The following is a 14,092-nucleotide window of genomic DNA, read 5'->3' as shown; positions in this document are numbered from 1 at the left end:
GCGTGAGGGTCACCCCAAAGCCCAGTGCCGCGAGGCAGGGTGCCTTCTACACCGACGTGAGCACCCGTGGCTGGCAGGCTGGGCACCTGGATGCTCTGCTCCCAGCGCTGCTGCTAGACTTGTGACCTGCCAAAGATGGAAACCAGATTTTCCCCAATGAAACCTCGGGTCTGAACGTCTGCTACTGATCTACTGCTTCGCCGTGACATCCAGTTCCATAGCTCAGTGAATAATTATAAAAATCTCCAGAAATAAACAAGATTTTTGTGACAGCTGTAAGCACAGCTCCACGTTGCTTTGCTGCCGGGGGAGGACGCACCATTGCTTTGGTTCTCCTTCGTGCCTGTCGTGGTTCAGCCCCAGGCAGCAGCTCAGCACCACGCAGCCATCGCTCACTGCCCCTGCCCCGATGGGATGGGGGAGAGAATCGGAGGAGTGAGAGTGAGAAACACTCCTGGGCTGAGATAAGAACAGTTTAATAATTGAAATAAAGTAAAATAGTAATGATAATAGTAACAATACAATAATGATAATAACAATATACAAAGCAAGTGATGCACAATGCAATCGCTCACCACCCGCCGACCGATGCCCAGCCAGTTCCCAAGCAGCGATCGCTGCTCCCCGGCCAACCCCCCCAGTTTCTATACTGCCCATGATGCCGTATGGTATGGAATGGCCCTTGGGGCAGTTGGGATCAACTCTTCTGGCTGTGCCCCCTCCCAGCTTCTTGTGCCCCTGGCAGAGCATGGGAAGCTGGAAAGTCCTTGACTGGCATAAGCAGTGCTGAGCAACAGCTAAACCATCAGCGTGTTATCAACGTTATTCTCCTACTAAATCCAAAACACAGCACTATGCCTGCTACTAGGAAGAAAGTTAACTCTATCCCAGCCGAAACCAGGACAGTGCCAAGACCTCACATCAGCACTATGGCAAGTGTGGAAGTGCAACTTGTGGCACGATGTGGCCGGAGGATAAATGAGAAGCAGGCCCTGCAGGACTATTGATCTGCCCTTGGTGTAAAAGCTCAGTTTACCCCCCGTTCCCCAAGGGAGGTAAAAAAGAAATCCTCTGTCTTCAAAGCCATTTTCTTAATTCGCAGTCACTGCATAGGTCAAGGGGCACGGCAAAGGCACTGGTGGAAGGGAAATAAGCAAAGTAAAATTAGTACTTGGGTTTTTCACAAAGCACAGGCAGGCCCAGCTGCAGCGTGCATTCACAGCTCGGTGCCTGCACATCAGAGCACGGCAAAGGACACTGCAAAATCTGCCCAAGCACATCATAACCAGGACTAGCTAGGTGTAGGTCACCTTGTCAGACAGAAGGGGGATTGCTGGAAATAGCCGCATTTTGCACGTTAAAAATCTACCTTTTATCTCATTCCAAAAACAATTGCCACGTGGTGAATGCCACGCTTTCTGGGGGACAGCAAAGGGCATCGTTGCAGGCCTTCCCCTGAAACACCACTAGTCAGATGTCAGCCTGTGGATTCAGAGTGAATTCTGGAGAGCGCACAGATGATGCTGCAACATCTGGCATTCCTCTCGGCGTTTGCTATTTCCCTTCCCTCAGGCTATACTGTGCTATCCACGTTCCATGTTCTGAGCTGGCAGGCATGGGGAGTAAGGAGGAGAGGAAACCACAGGCAAAGGCACAGTTACCTGTGCATCGTTTATGAGACATCCTTGCAGCAAACTCTGCCTGACCTGGGACCTCGCTGCCAACGAGACGTGGGACAAACACAGCGCCTGGCGCTCCCCCCTCCCTGGTGTGCCACCGGCACAGGAGGCTGCAGGCAGGTGAAAGCTGCTCGCCAGAGCAGCCTCCAGCTCTGCTGCCACTCCTCTCCCAAATCTAATTCCCTTTTCCGATTAGAGCAGAGATCGCAGATTAATGCGGAGCCCAAAGTAGCACTGGCTCAGGGAGCGGCAGCTGCTCAGCGTATGTGGAGAAAGGAGACACAGGCGCAAGCAAAGCTTCATACCGTAGTTCGCAAACCCTATGGCCATGTGCATGCAATGTGAGGGAGTTCTTCTAGCAAGGCCAGTGTGCAAAGCTAAAGCAGGACAAAATGTTACCCCAATTGTGCTGCCCCTATTGTCCATCTCCTTCAGCAGCGGAGGATCTGCCCTGGGAGAAAGCGCTATTTGCCATGACAGCACGAGGCTCAGGCTCCATGACAGCACTCTCAGGCTCTCCAGACAAGCCTCTGCAGTTCCCATCAGGAAGGGCAGTGCCTTGACCAGATGCTTTACGCTTGCCCCAGGCAAGGCTCTTTCTGCTCCGCCTTGCCTGCACTGCTGCTCCACAGCCGCCTGCAGACGCTCTCCGGCTTTTGCCTGGCAGAGCAGCACTGCCACAGCCTGCGGTCTCGCCCGGCTGCCTCACACGCAGCGAGGAGCCCACCCTCCGTGCACCGAGAGCAGCAGCAAGCAGCCCTCCTTGGACCTGGGCAGTCCCTATTCCTTTGAGGTGGTAACAACTCAGATTCTCTCCTAAGGCATGACACCCTTTAGGCTTCCCCTTTCCTGACATCCAGCAGCGAAATTAGAGCAGGCAGCAGCAGGTTTTTTGCAAAACAAAGTTTGCTAAGCGTGTTGAAAGTACTGCGTGCTTCTTCACCGAGGTTTGTGGGCCCTTCTGCCAGCTCGTGCGGTTTGGAACAGCCTGAACTCGTGGCTGACCCTGGCTCCATCGCACTGTTAAACATGCCGGCTGGATGTCCCTAGATAGGTTACTTTGATTCCGTGAGCTCATCCTCAACTGCAGTTCTTAATCCTCAGGATAACAAAAGGCTGAACTGTAGCCGCCTTCCAGGATCTCAGACTCTGGCAGAGCTCTGTGCATAAGAATTGCAGCACCCAGGGAGCTTAAACAAAGAGCCCCAGGCAGTCCCGGCCTGAAACGCTGGGAACAATGCCATCGTTCACAGATAGGGGAAGATGTTTGGAAATGCAATTTCCGAGGTCACCTTTTATCATCCAGGCAAACCATAGGCACAGTGTAGAGCCAGCACTGGGGACTTCCCGCAATTACAAAACAGCGGTCACCACATTTTCAACAGGTCCCCCCCCGGCGCACGCCCCAGCAGCTGAACCCCAGACGCGGCAGAGGGGAGCCAGCTGCCCACCAGACTCTTTGCGAGGGATTTCAGTCCTGTCCCTGAGGACGGAAAGGCTTGGTCTGCTAATCTCAGAGGCTAAAATAATTTTACGCTTTCTTCTGAGAAATCCTCACAGCAAAGCCTGGAAGATGCAGCGAGCCCAGACAGAAACATATTTCCCCTGTGGTTACCCTGATGCCTGACTGCCAGCACACAGACATGCAATTTGTGCCTCACTAGGCAAAAGCCAGTGAAGTGTTTAACTTGACAACAGGAGCATTTCTCCGAACACTGCCACCTCGGCTGACCCCAGCACAATATCACACGCTCCCCCAGCGCCTTGCCAACACCCACTCCTGCAGCTGCCTGCAACACCCCACTTCCAGCAACTGTTACCTCTATGCCAGTTCTTCAGGCTCCCTGTGCACTATTTGACATCCAGCAGCCCTTTGCTGCACCCTCTTTTTGCTGCTCCAGAAAGCTTGGAGTTTCTCCCACCCCATCTTGCAGCAGACTGGCACACTCCCTTGTGCGGGGAGCTGTCGAGTGGGCAGCCAAGGTCTGGCACAGAGGGCAAAGCCCAGGCACTGGGAGACAGCGCGGAGATGGACCCCCTCAAGCGGAAAGCCTGGCACAAAGATTGGCTCTTGCACAGGGAAAATGTGGACCTTAGCCCAGGCTGAGCGGCCTCTCGGAAGCCTGTAAATAACAGCTTTGCTTGGCCTATAGCTCACCAAGCATTGCTAACGCCCCAGTTTTCCCTCTGGCTTAGAGACATGGGGACCAATTTCTCTGCCCGCACCACTAGCATTAATCCAGAGTTAGAGTGATAACACAGAGCGGAACAGATACGGCTGTCACAGGAGTCCCTGAGTGGGAAGAGAGTGAGTAACAAACCCTTACCTGCCAAAGCATCCTGAAAACTCCCTGATGGCTGAGACTCGGCGTGAGGAGACAGTGGGTAGAAGCTGGGCACAAGCTGCCAGCCCCAAGCCCAGATGCAGAGATGAGATCCCAGCTTGCGCTCCCTGCTCTTTTTTCCCCTGCCCTCCATTGCTGCAGCACTGCTGGCACAAGGAGCAGCTGGGGCTGGGGGGAATCGGGCCAGTCACTACCAGCAGTCTGCCAGGACAGCCCACAGCGATGGGAGACGCAGAGCAGCTGGGCAGGCACCCGCATGAGCCTTCCTCCTGAGAAAGCCCAGCTGACAGCATGCCTGTGCTGGTTCATCCTGGATGCACCCGGGTGCTCAGAACTGCAGAGGAGAGGGAAGCCTGGGTGCTAATTGCTTAAATGGATTCCAGTTACCCTGTAACTGGTTACCCTACACAGGCTGCAGCACTGCTGGAGGATCACCCCACAACAGACAGGCAGAGCTGGCTCAGCAGGGAGATGGGGCAACCTGGTTAGGAAGGGAGCACGTCGCAACACGGAACTCTGCCCACAGATCCTTCTGTGCAAAACCTGACATCAGCTCCGCATGCACTGCGCTGCTGCAGAGGCCCCTTCTGCCACCACGTTATCAGTATCGGTATTTTCCTAGCACCGAACAAGGCTTGCCTGGACCTCCGTCGCTGTGGCACAGCACGTTGGGCTTGCTTTACAAGCAGCCTCATGAACACTTGCTCCGTTATCCTCCCCAGGCAGGCTCAAGCATTTACCAAGTTTGTCTCTGTGTATCAGCTGCTAAGGGTGCTGGCTGCTAACACTATTTAAACCAGTGGATCAGGGCTCTCCAGCGCCATGGACAAGAGATGAACGTGTATCAGCAAGCAGCCAGCCCAGTCCCAAGGCGTAAGTATTAACAACAGGCTGTCAGATACTGTTTGTCACTGCTAATTTATCAGAAGGGCCATTTTGATTGGTTTCAATGCCTTTCCCCAGGGATGCTGAGGAAAAGGAGAGCTGAGTCGATTCGTTATTGTTCCTTGACCGAGACCTGCTCCAGCCCTGCGCTCTGCACTGGTTGCTGGTGGGTCTGAGCGGCAGAGGGGCCCTGGGGACCCTGACAGGACAGGACTTCCCCCAGGACCTCAAGGCCTAGGATGGTGACAGCCTACAGAGGATGGCCAAGGTGATCCCCTGGGGCAAGTCCAGAGGGTGACACCTTGGTCAGAGTAGACAGTTCGCATCTGCATATGGCCAGAAAGGGAATTTCCCTCCCAGAAGCAAATTACTTTCTCTGATTTGGGCCCCACAATACATAGGACACCAGGAGTAATTTCCATACCCACCCTAGCCCAATATGCAGGGTACTGTTTGCCTTGCTATAAATAGTTTCTAGCACTGCTGAGCAAGGATTAATAACTTTTCTAATTATACCACCATCAGTTGGTGACAGGGGGATGATACTGTGCAGATGCCTGAGCCCACTCACCCAGTGCATGGCTGGATTGCTCTGTGCAGAATGTACCCGTACATCATGTCATAATTCCAAGGAATATCAAGTCACGAGTGCAGCAAAGCAAAACAAAGTTATTTTAGTATTAAATAAGACACATCTGGAAACCATATCTACTCCAAATTACTAAAAGGAATCCTATCAGTTTTGGGTAGCATCTCACAGAGCTGCATTTCCATGTAAACATTGTCTGTGACTTCTACCACCTCAGAGTATCGCTCCTGAGTATACAGAAGACCTGTTTCATATCAGCTTCCCAATTAACCCTTGATTTTAAATTAGCTCGCTTTATTTACTAGGTAACCGCTTGCTTTATCCTGTTGAAAAGGAGCATTTTTCACATGCCTGCCCTGCCCAGGCCGCAGCAAGCTGATCCCTACACCGTCACACAGCTGCTCACGTTTCACCAGTTTGTAGCAGCCCTTGCAGACCGGAGCTGTAAAACCAGCTGTCCTTTGTCCGAACATTCCTTTTCCACATGAGTTGCTAATAGTGCACGCAGAATGTCTGCAGAAGGGCTGTTACTTCAAAAAATGCTAATAATAGGAAAGCACATCTTGCAACACCTGATGGTAGTTTCAGTCCACCTTCTGCGTCTTAAGTTTTCCTATTTTATGGCAGCATGAACAAGATGCCGTTTCAGAGGGGAGTATAGTATTTCGGTGCCAAAATAACTCTCCATTTTCTGAATGGTTGATGGCTGTGGCAAAAGATGTTTTCTCCTGAGGCCGTGGCAGGTGCATAATTTGCCTGGGAAAATTAGTGGAAAACCTAACAGCCAAGGAGCACTTTGTTCAGCAACTGCAGCCGGGAAAGTTGCAATCTGCAGGTCCCCAGCAACGTGGCAGGGGCAGAGAAGCCCAGCTCCCCTCTGCCGCCTGCTCTCCCAAGAGCGAGGTTTTCTATCCACCGTAACAGAGGCTAAGCACTGCTCAGCAGACTCTGAAATAGCATTCCTTTGCAAGAGCTATCAGAAGGGAAGGGATCAGGCAAGTTATTTTGCCCAGTCATTTGGAAACAACACAAGTCACTCCTTGCAGCAGAGATCCCGCCCTTTGTCCGGTCTAACTGAAGGCAGTAACAACTCTAGCAGTTCCACAGGGCAATACCTGAGGTCCCGCAGCTCAGCTTAAAGGAATTGCTGTGGGGTTTGGATGTCAGCACAGAGGAGCGGTCCCTGTGGTCCGCACACCTGGCTCCCGTGGGGCATCATAGAATCATAGAATAGTTTAGGGTGGAAAAGCCCTTTAAGGTCATCCAGTCCAACGAGTAACCTACACTACCAAGTCCACACTAAACCAATCAAGGGTAGACTAGACTGAACCATGTCCCCAAGTGCCACATCTACCCATTTTTTGAACGCTTCCAGGGATGGGGACTCCACCACCGCTCTGGGCAGCCTGTTCCAATGCTTGACCACCCTTTCCGTAAAGAAATTTTTCCTAATTTCCAACCTAAACCTCCCCTGGCACAGCTTGAGCCCATTTCCTCTTGTCCCATCGCTGTTCCTTGGGAGAAGAGCCCAACACCCCCTCCCTGCCCCCTCCTGCCAGGAGCTGCAGAGCGATCAGGTCTCCCCTCAGTCTCCTCTTCTCCAGGCTGAACACCCCCAGCTCCCTCAGCCGCTCCCCACCAGCCCTGTGCTCCCTGTGCTCCGCTGCCCTTCCCTGGCCACGCTCCAGCACCCCAATGTCCTTCTTGTGCTGAGGGGCCCAAGACTGGGCACAGCATTCCAGGTGCAGCCTCCCCAGCGCCGAGCACAGGGGCACAATCACCTCCCTGCTCCTCCACCATCCTGCCAGCACCCTGCGGGCGCCGCCGCCGGGTCAGAGCAGCCCAGCGCGCTGCCGGGGAGGGCCAAGGCAGCCCGGGAGAGCTGCGCTGCTCGGGCTTCAAGACGAGCAAGCGCAAGGGCCAGCCATCCCACGGCCGCGCACCACCGCCTGCCTTGTGCCCGGCCGGGAAGCTGCGGCGCGCGGCCACCGAGAGGGGCTTGGCCCCCGTCACCGTATGGCAGCTCCTGCCCTCCGGCCCCAAAGCGCCACTTCGTTTCTGTGCCACCGCCAACCTTGTCAGAGTGCCCCAGAAACCACTGCCGCTATTTTTAGAGGGTTCACAAATACCTCTAGGAAAAAATAATCCACTGGTACGTGACTCCCTTGCAGTCCAACACTCGACGAACTGCCACAGCGTCGGTCCAGTAGCTGCAAGGATGAAATGCCAGCCGATGAACGCCGTCTCCCCTCACCCACCTGCCCATCGTGAATGAGCACGAGAAAACAACTAACCTTGTATTTGGTTGCCAAGGTTTCTCATTTTTATGTATAACTATGTATATTTATAGTGCCCCTTGCTATCAAAAATTAGCAAAGGGAACAGCAGATAAGACAGCCCGGCAGAATTGTTTCTCAACAGAATGTTTTTCAGTTTTCCACAAGGCATCGGGAGCTCTTTAAAGTCTTTTCATTACATTATGCGTTAGGTGCAAAATCGTATTTCAAAGACACGCTAACTTTGAAAAAACAAAATGCAGATTCTGTACTGTGCCACCTGCGAACAGCAGAGGCACGACCCACATTAGAGAGAAACTTCTGACAGAGGGAAGGAGCTTTGCAGGCAAGACTGGGCCATTTAAAACACTTTAAAAGTAAAAGGTCACAGGGAAACCACTGCCTTCCTAATTATAGCATTCGCTCTAGTGTTACCACGCCACAACTCAGGTTCCTAATTTAAATTGTCATTAAGCCTTGCTGCAGGCCCCATAACTTAATGACTTTGGGCATGCTAGCCTGTTCTCCAGCAAGGAGATGAAGAGCACATCTGTACAGAGACGGGGTGAGGAGAAACAACGCACGGAGCTAAATAAGGATCAAAATCACAACGCGTCTCAGGGGCTGCCCTCCCCTTTTCACAGGGTCTTCATTCAATGCGCCATGCCCACACGACGAGCTTTTTTTCTTATCTGCACTCATGGCCTCCCCAGGGACGTTGGAAGAGCACGGGTGTTCGGGGACATTGCCGCAGCTACCCGTCAAGCCTCAGGGGATGGAAGGCCTGATCCTGCCCGGCTTTGGGTAGGTGCTGGAGACCGCTCCAAAGAGGTCATCCACAGCGGGACAACAGCCACGGGGGTGCGGTGGCCTTGGGTGGGGACTGTGATTTCCCCTTACGCCACGTGCAAAAGCAAGAGACCGCAGGGCAGGCGGGCGCTCGACTCGCCTGCAGCAGACGAGCTCAGCAGAGGTTGTCCACCGCCCGCTCCCCGGCTCCGTGCTGCCGGGCCACCGCCCGTCCTCCGCCCGCCCTGGGCGCGGGCAACGCTCCCTGGCCGGCTGCTGCAGAGCCCCGACGGGCCGGGTGTTTGCAGACACGACCCACCGGGACACAGCCCCGCTCCCAGCCCGGGGCTCCCATCGCAGCTCATTTCCTAACAGCCCGGAGCGGAAACCCACAGACTCACACAGACGGCACCAGTCGTTGCTTGTACTTTTAGGGGAGATCGAGACGTAAAACGGCATAGAGCTTGCAGGTCCTTCACGTGCTTCCCGGCAAACGCCCAAGGCGCTACCCTGAGTCGCTCCCGGGCTGGCCAGGCTGCGGGCGAGACGTGCCCCTGGCTGCGCCATTCCCCTTTTCCCAAAGGAGCTGGTTTCCCCATGAGCATCCTGCTCTTTGGGGCAGGCCCCTTGATGCCAGCAGGGCGTCACTCCGCCGCTCCTCATCCGTGCCGCTCCTCTCTCCCGCGCCTACAGCCCGGCCGACGGGCGCGACGCTTCCCGGGGCTCCCGGCTGGACCCCCAGGCCTCGCCCTCCTCCTCCCCCCGGCTGCGGTGGGGAGGTCTGCGGTTCCCATGCCGTTACCGTTTAAAGCCACCTAGCAAAAATTAACCCACCGGGATTTTCTGTTAGATGTTAAATAAAACCACAAAGCTTCCATTATTTTTTGTTCCTTCCTAATTAGTTTATCAGACTACAAATGACGAATCAAAGTCTTCTCACCTCCATTCCTTCCAGCATAGAAACTTACCAATTTCTGAATTTTCTGTGGGTTGACTTTTACTTTTTTTTTTTTAAAAAAAAAACATATGAAAAGCTGTAACAGCCGCAATTAGCGAAATGAATAAAGCAGCAGCTTGAATGTCCAGATTGGTACGCCGTGAAGAGGCACCATCCTAACTGGACCGCAATGGAAGCTTTTGGCTGCTGCACCCGGTACTGGGAGCAGGAGATGTGCAGAGTTCATCAGCACCGATTCCCCACCAGCGTCACGGCGCGCTCGGCGTAAATCACTGCTAGCTGGGCAGGGGACACGCAAGGCGCGCTTCTAGCATTTTGGCTTATTCTTTATAAAAAATATAGGATGGGGCAAATGACTCCTGCGAAGAGTCCCTCAAGAGCTACAATTAAAAAGAATGAAAAAAATGAAAAGTGAGAGGCCGCAAGCTGGGCTCAGAGGCTCTGCGGGGCCGAGGACGCCCCCGCCCCCCGCGGAAGCACCCGCACCCCCCGGGCGGGCAGAGCCGCGCCGGCAGCGCCCCGACAATAACGGGGCACGGGGGGGGGGGGGGAGGGGGGGGGCCGCGGCGCGAGGCGCGTCTCCGGGACAAAGGCGCCACCCCGCGGCGCGCACCGGCGGCCAGAACGGGGGGGGGCGGGGCGGGGCGGGGGAGGGGCGGGGCGGGGCGGGGGGGCAGGGGCGGGGGAGGGGCGGGGCGGGGGCAGCCCCGGGCGGGGCGGGGGGGCCTGGGCGGGGCAGGGGCGGGGCAGGGGGGCAGGGGCGGGGCGGGGGCAGGGCAGGGGGCAGTCCTGGGCGGGGTAGGGAGGGCGGGGGGGGCAGGGGGAGGCAGGGGCGGCCCCGGGCGGGGCAGGGACGGGCAGGGGCGGGGCAGGGGGAGCAGGGGGGGCAGGGGCGGCCCAGGGGGGGCAGGGGCGGGGCAGGGGGGCAGTCCTGGGCGGGGCGGGGGCGGGGCAGGGGCGGCCCCGGGGGGGGCAGGGAGGGCGGGGGGGGGGCAGGGGCGGCCCAGGGGGGGCAGGGGCGGGGCAGGGTCGCTGCCGGGCCCCGCAGGCCGCCGGCGCTCGGCCGAGGCCTCGCCGCCCCCCCCGGGAGCGGGTCCCTCGGGCAGCACCGGCCGCCTGCGGAGCCCCGCGGCCCCGGGGGGAGAGGGCGGCTGGAGGCGGCCCGGCCGCGGGCGCAGCCCTGTCCGCAGGAGGCACCGGAGCCGCAAGGAGCGGCACGGGCGGTCGCGGCTCCCGCTCGGCGCTGCAGCGGCCCGGGGCCGGCCGGGCGCCTTCGCCCTCCGCCGGTTCGGCGGCAGCGGGGCGGCGCGGCAGCTCGCGGTGACAAACCCAGCGCCCGGCCCCCCGCCTGAAGTCCTGGAACCGATCATTCCAGGGGGATTCGGGAGGGGCCGGGGCTGGCCAGAGGCCTGAGCGTCGCGGTGGCAGCTGCACGAGGGACCCGAGTCAAAAGCTGCAGTGGAATTAAAGGCAAACCACATTGGACTGCTCGGATGCTTTCCTGCTGTTCCAGCATTCCTCCCCCTCCGTGCCTTAAACAGGGAAGATGACGTTTTGGAGGGTCAGGCGTAAAGCAGAGAGTCTGGGGCGTTGTGCTCGAGCGCAGTCCAGCATGGCGTGCTGCCCGCTCCCCTGGCAGCTCACCCCCAACCCAGCACCTGCTGCCGGCCTGGGGGAAGCGTCCCCCGCGCTCCAGGATCGCTCTCAGCCCCGGGACGCGGCTCCAGCAGCTTTCCCACCTGTTTTTTTCTCAGCACAGGTACTGCTGGAGGAGCCCCTCTAATTCATAAAGTAAGGTGATCTGCAGGGAATTAATTTTGGACTGCATCCCAAAGCTGAAAGCCAGAGCAGATCAAATTTTGTACCCCTCTGGAAGACACAACAGTGCTTTTCTGAGACCGAACTGAAGAAATTTTAGTATCTGCAGGCAAACAATGAACCTCGTTCATATTTTACATGCTGCTGTCTGTCTTCCCTTTAATTCAGTCATGTAATTGCAGACAATTTGGTTTCTAGACTGTAATCTGATATTTACACAAAGGTGATACAACTACCCTGCCATTAAGTCTCTTTTACTTTGAGGAAACAGTTCAGGTATTATGAGATGCTTATCAAAGAGCAGGACCTCTGGGTTCCCAGCTAGAGCTAAGCTGCTCTGCCCGAAGGAGCAAGGACCTTGTTCAGCTGGGGAAGGGCATTTGCGTGCCTGCCTGGGTAAGCAGAGGATGCCTTTCTCCTTTCCAGAAGTATCTCAGCCTGCACCAAGCAGGCGCAGCAGGAGGCAGAAGAGCAGTACAGGGGTGCTTAGGAGAAGCCCCAGATAAGACAGGATGACTACAGACAACGGAGAAGGTGTGATCACAGAGAATGAAGAGCTTCAAGGATCAGATGTGCCTTGGGAAATACGCTATAGGGATTTTGGAAGTGACTCAAGTTCTCAGTTGGACCAATCTGTCTGCTCCTGCTATATATCCATTATCAGACTTACTGTTTCATCACTGAGTGGAAGAAAACAACCACTGAAGAAAAATAGGGTGGAAAAATAAAACTGGGTTTCAGCTCTCCCATTGTACAGCCTTCTCGATCTTGCAGATTTTCTGAGAAGGCAAGCACCAGTTTCACAAGAGTGGAAAAGTATTGCGAGCACAGAGGTCAGCAGAAACAATGCAAAACTTTAGAGTCATAAACAGAACAAGAAAATCCATAGCCCGTGCTGTGCTGGGACTTGCACAGCCATTCTGTCAAGGAGAGAAACAATAGCTTATAACTTGCCAGCACAGTACGAATTCCAGACTACCACCTGGGAACGGTCACTGTGCCGCCGACTGTAAACAGCTACGGAGCGAGGCTTATCCGCTGAAAACTTTCACCAGCCATCTGGGAGAACAAGCACAATGCATAGCTTCTTACTGTGTGAGGGAAGGAGCGAAGATAACGCCCGTTTTAATTTGCTTTGTTGTTCAGTAATCTCCAGTCATACGTTCCAGGTTGCAGGAACCGTACTGGGACAACATGGGAATTTCTCCTCAGCTAAAGCGAGGAGGGTGCGCTTTGCGTTGCACCTTACATACTTATCTCTGCCATTCTTATCTCAGCGGATGCTGCTATCCAAGTAAACAAGCCATGGCTTCATTGTCCTGGCTAAGTACAGAAATACCGCTGTCCTGGGGACCCTGCATGCTACACAGATGTGTCAAAGGGCGTGAGAAAGATGCATTCGCAGCAAGATTAGCGACTGGCTCCGTGCTGGACAGGAAGGAAGATCTTAGCAGAAATGGAGTTGAGCACAGCTCCTGCTTCCATCCAAGATAAAAGGCAGAGCCACCACTGAAGGTTTAGAGGTGATGCTGCGTCGTGCTTTCAGACAATCCTGTCCCAAAACGCTCAGGATCTGGTGAACTTAACCGAGCCCCGACTCACAGCATTGCTGCACCAGCTTTGTGTAGGATGTGCTTGTCGGGGCCTTTGTGAGCTGCAGGAAAGCTGCAGGCACACGCCCCGGCCATTGCTCTACAAAGAAAAGCCCACTGCCTCCTCCTCCAGCCCTTCCTGTTGCTTGACCCTGATTTTACCACCAGCTGGAAGTCAGTCTGTCACCCCAGCCTTGCAGGGTGGGGATTTCACGCCTCGGCATAAGGTGATAAATAGGATTCTGCGCAGGGCACGTTGGGTTTGGTTATTGATGATGCACATTCCAGCTTTGGGAAGTCCTTGGAAGCCTGGTGTTCATATTTCAGTTGAGATTTATATCCAGGAGAACAATGCTCCATTACAGGAGGGCTTTGGTCTCCCAGCCACGCCAGTAATTCTCAGCAGCTTTTTCCTGAGCTTTTTTTCTGGCTCCCCACTTTGACTCATTGTCTATTGTTGCACATCTGTCAAGCATAACAAGGAAAGCTGTGTACACGCCTCATCCACTGCAAGGGAGTTTCTCCATGCACTGAAATTTCAGTGCTCTGCTCTTTTAACCCCTACGGTGCCATGCATATGCATAGGAAAATCGTGGTGAGAACTGAACTAGGGCAAGTAGACGTTTGTCTCCTTTCCACAGTCCTTGCTTAAAGGTAAAATCCCTTAAAAGGCATTAATGTGCTCATACACCACAGCACCAGCTTAACTGGAACACCGTGACGGAGTGCAGTGCATCTACAGGGACAGATTCCCCCTGGTGTCCGTCTGAGCGGAGACCCCTGTCTGGTCTGATCCCGTACTCTGAACGCATCAAACACGGCATCTGCTGCAGCTTGCCACACCTTTTACTAATCCCGACCACAGCTTTGTTTGACATTTGATTAAACACCAACTTACTCCCATAGTTCTAGGAACAAGCTAGGGACCTCAATGGATTTATTAGTATCATTTATGGGCACAGTTCATATAATTATTACAGTAGACTTCTCATGATTGTTTCTTTGTACGTCTCAGAAAAAGCTTGTCACTATTCCTAGGCAGAAATATTTTAATATTTGTGCTTTCAACCCTTGACTCTGTATTTTCCCCACTGCCCTGCACTTTCTGTCCTACCGGGGAAGGACCACATAGCGCGAGCTGTAAAGCCTTAGGCTTCAGCA

This window comes from Pelecanus crispus, chromosome 21, assembly GCF_030463565.1.
Source record: "Pelecanus crispus isolate bPelCri1 chromosome 21, bPelCri1.pri, whole genome shotgun sequence".
Taxonomy (NCBI): Eukaryota; Metazoa; Chordata; class Aves; order Pelecaniformes; family Pelecanidae; genus Pelecanus; species Pelecanus crispus.
This window is presented reverse-complemented; position numbering follows the sequence as displayed.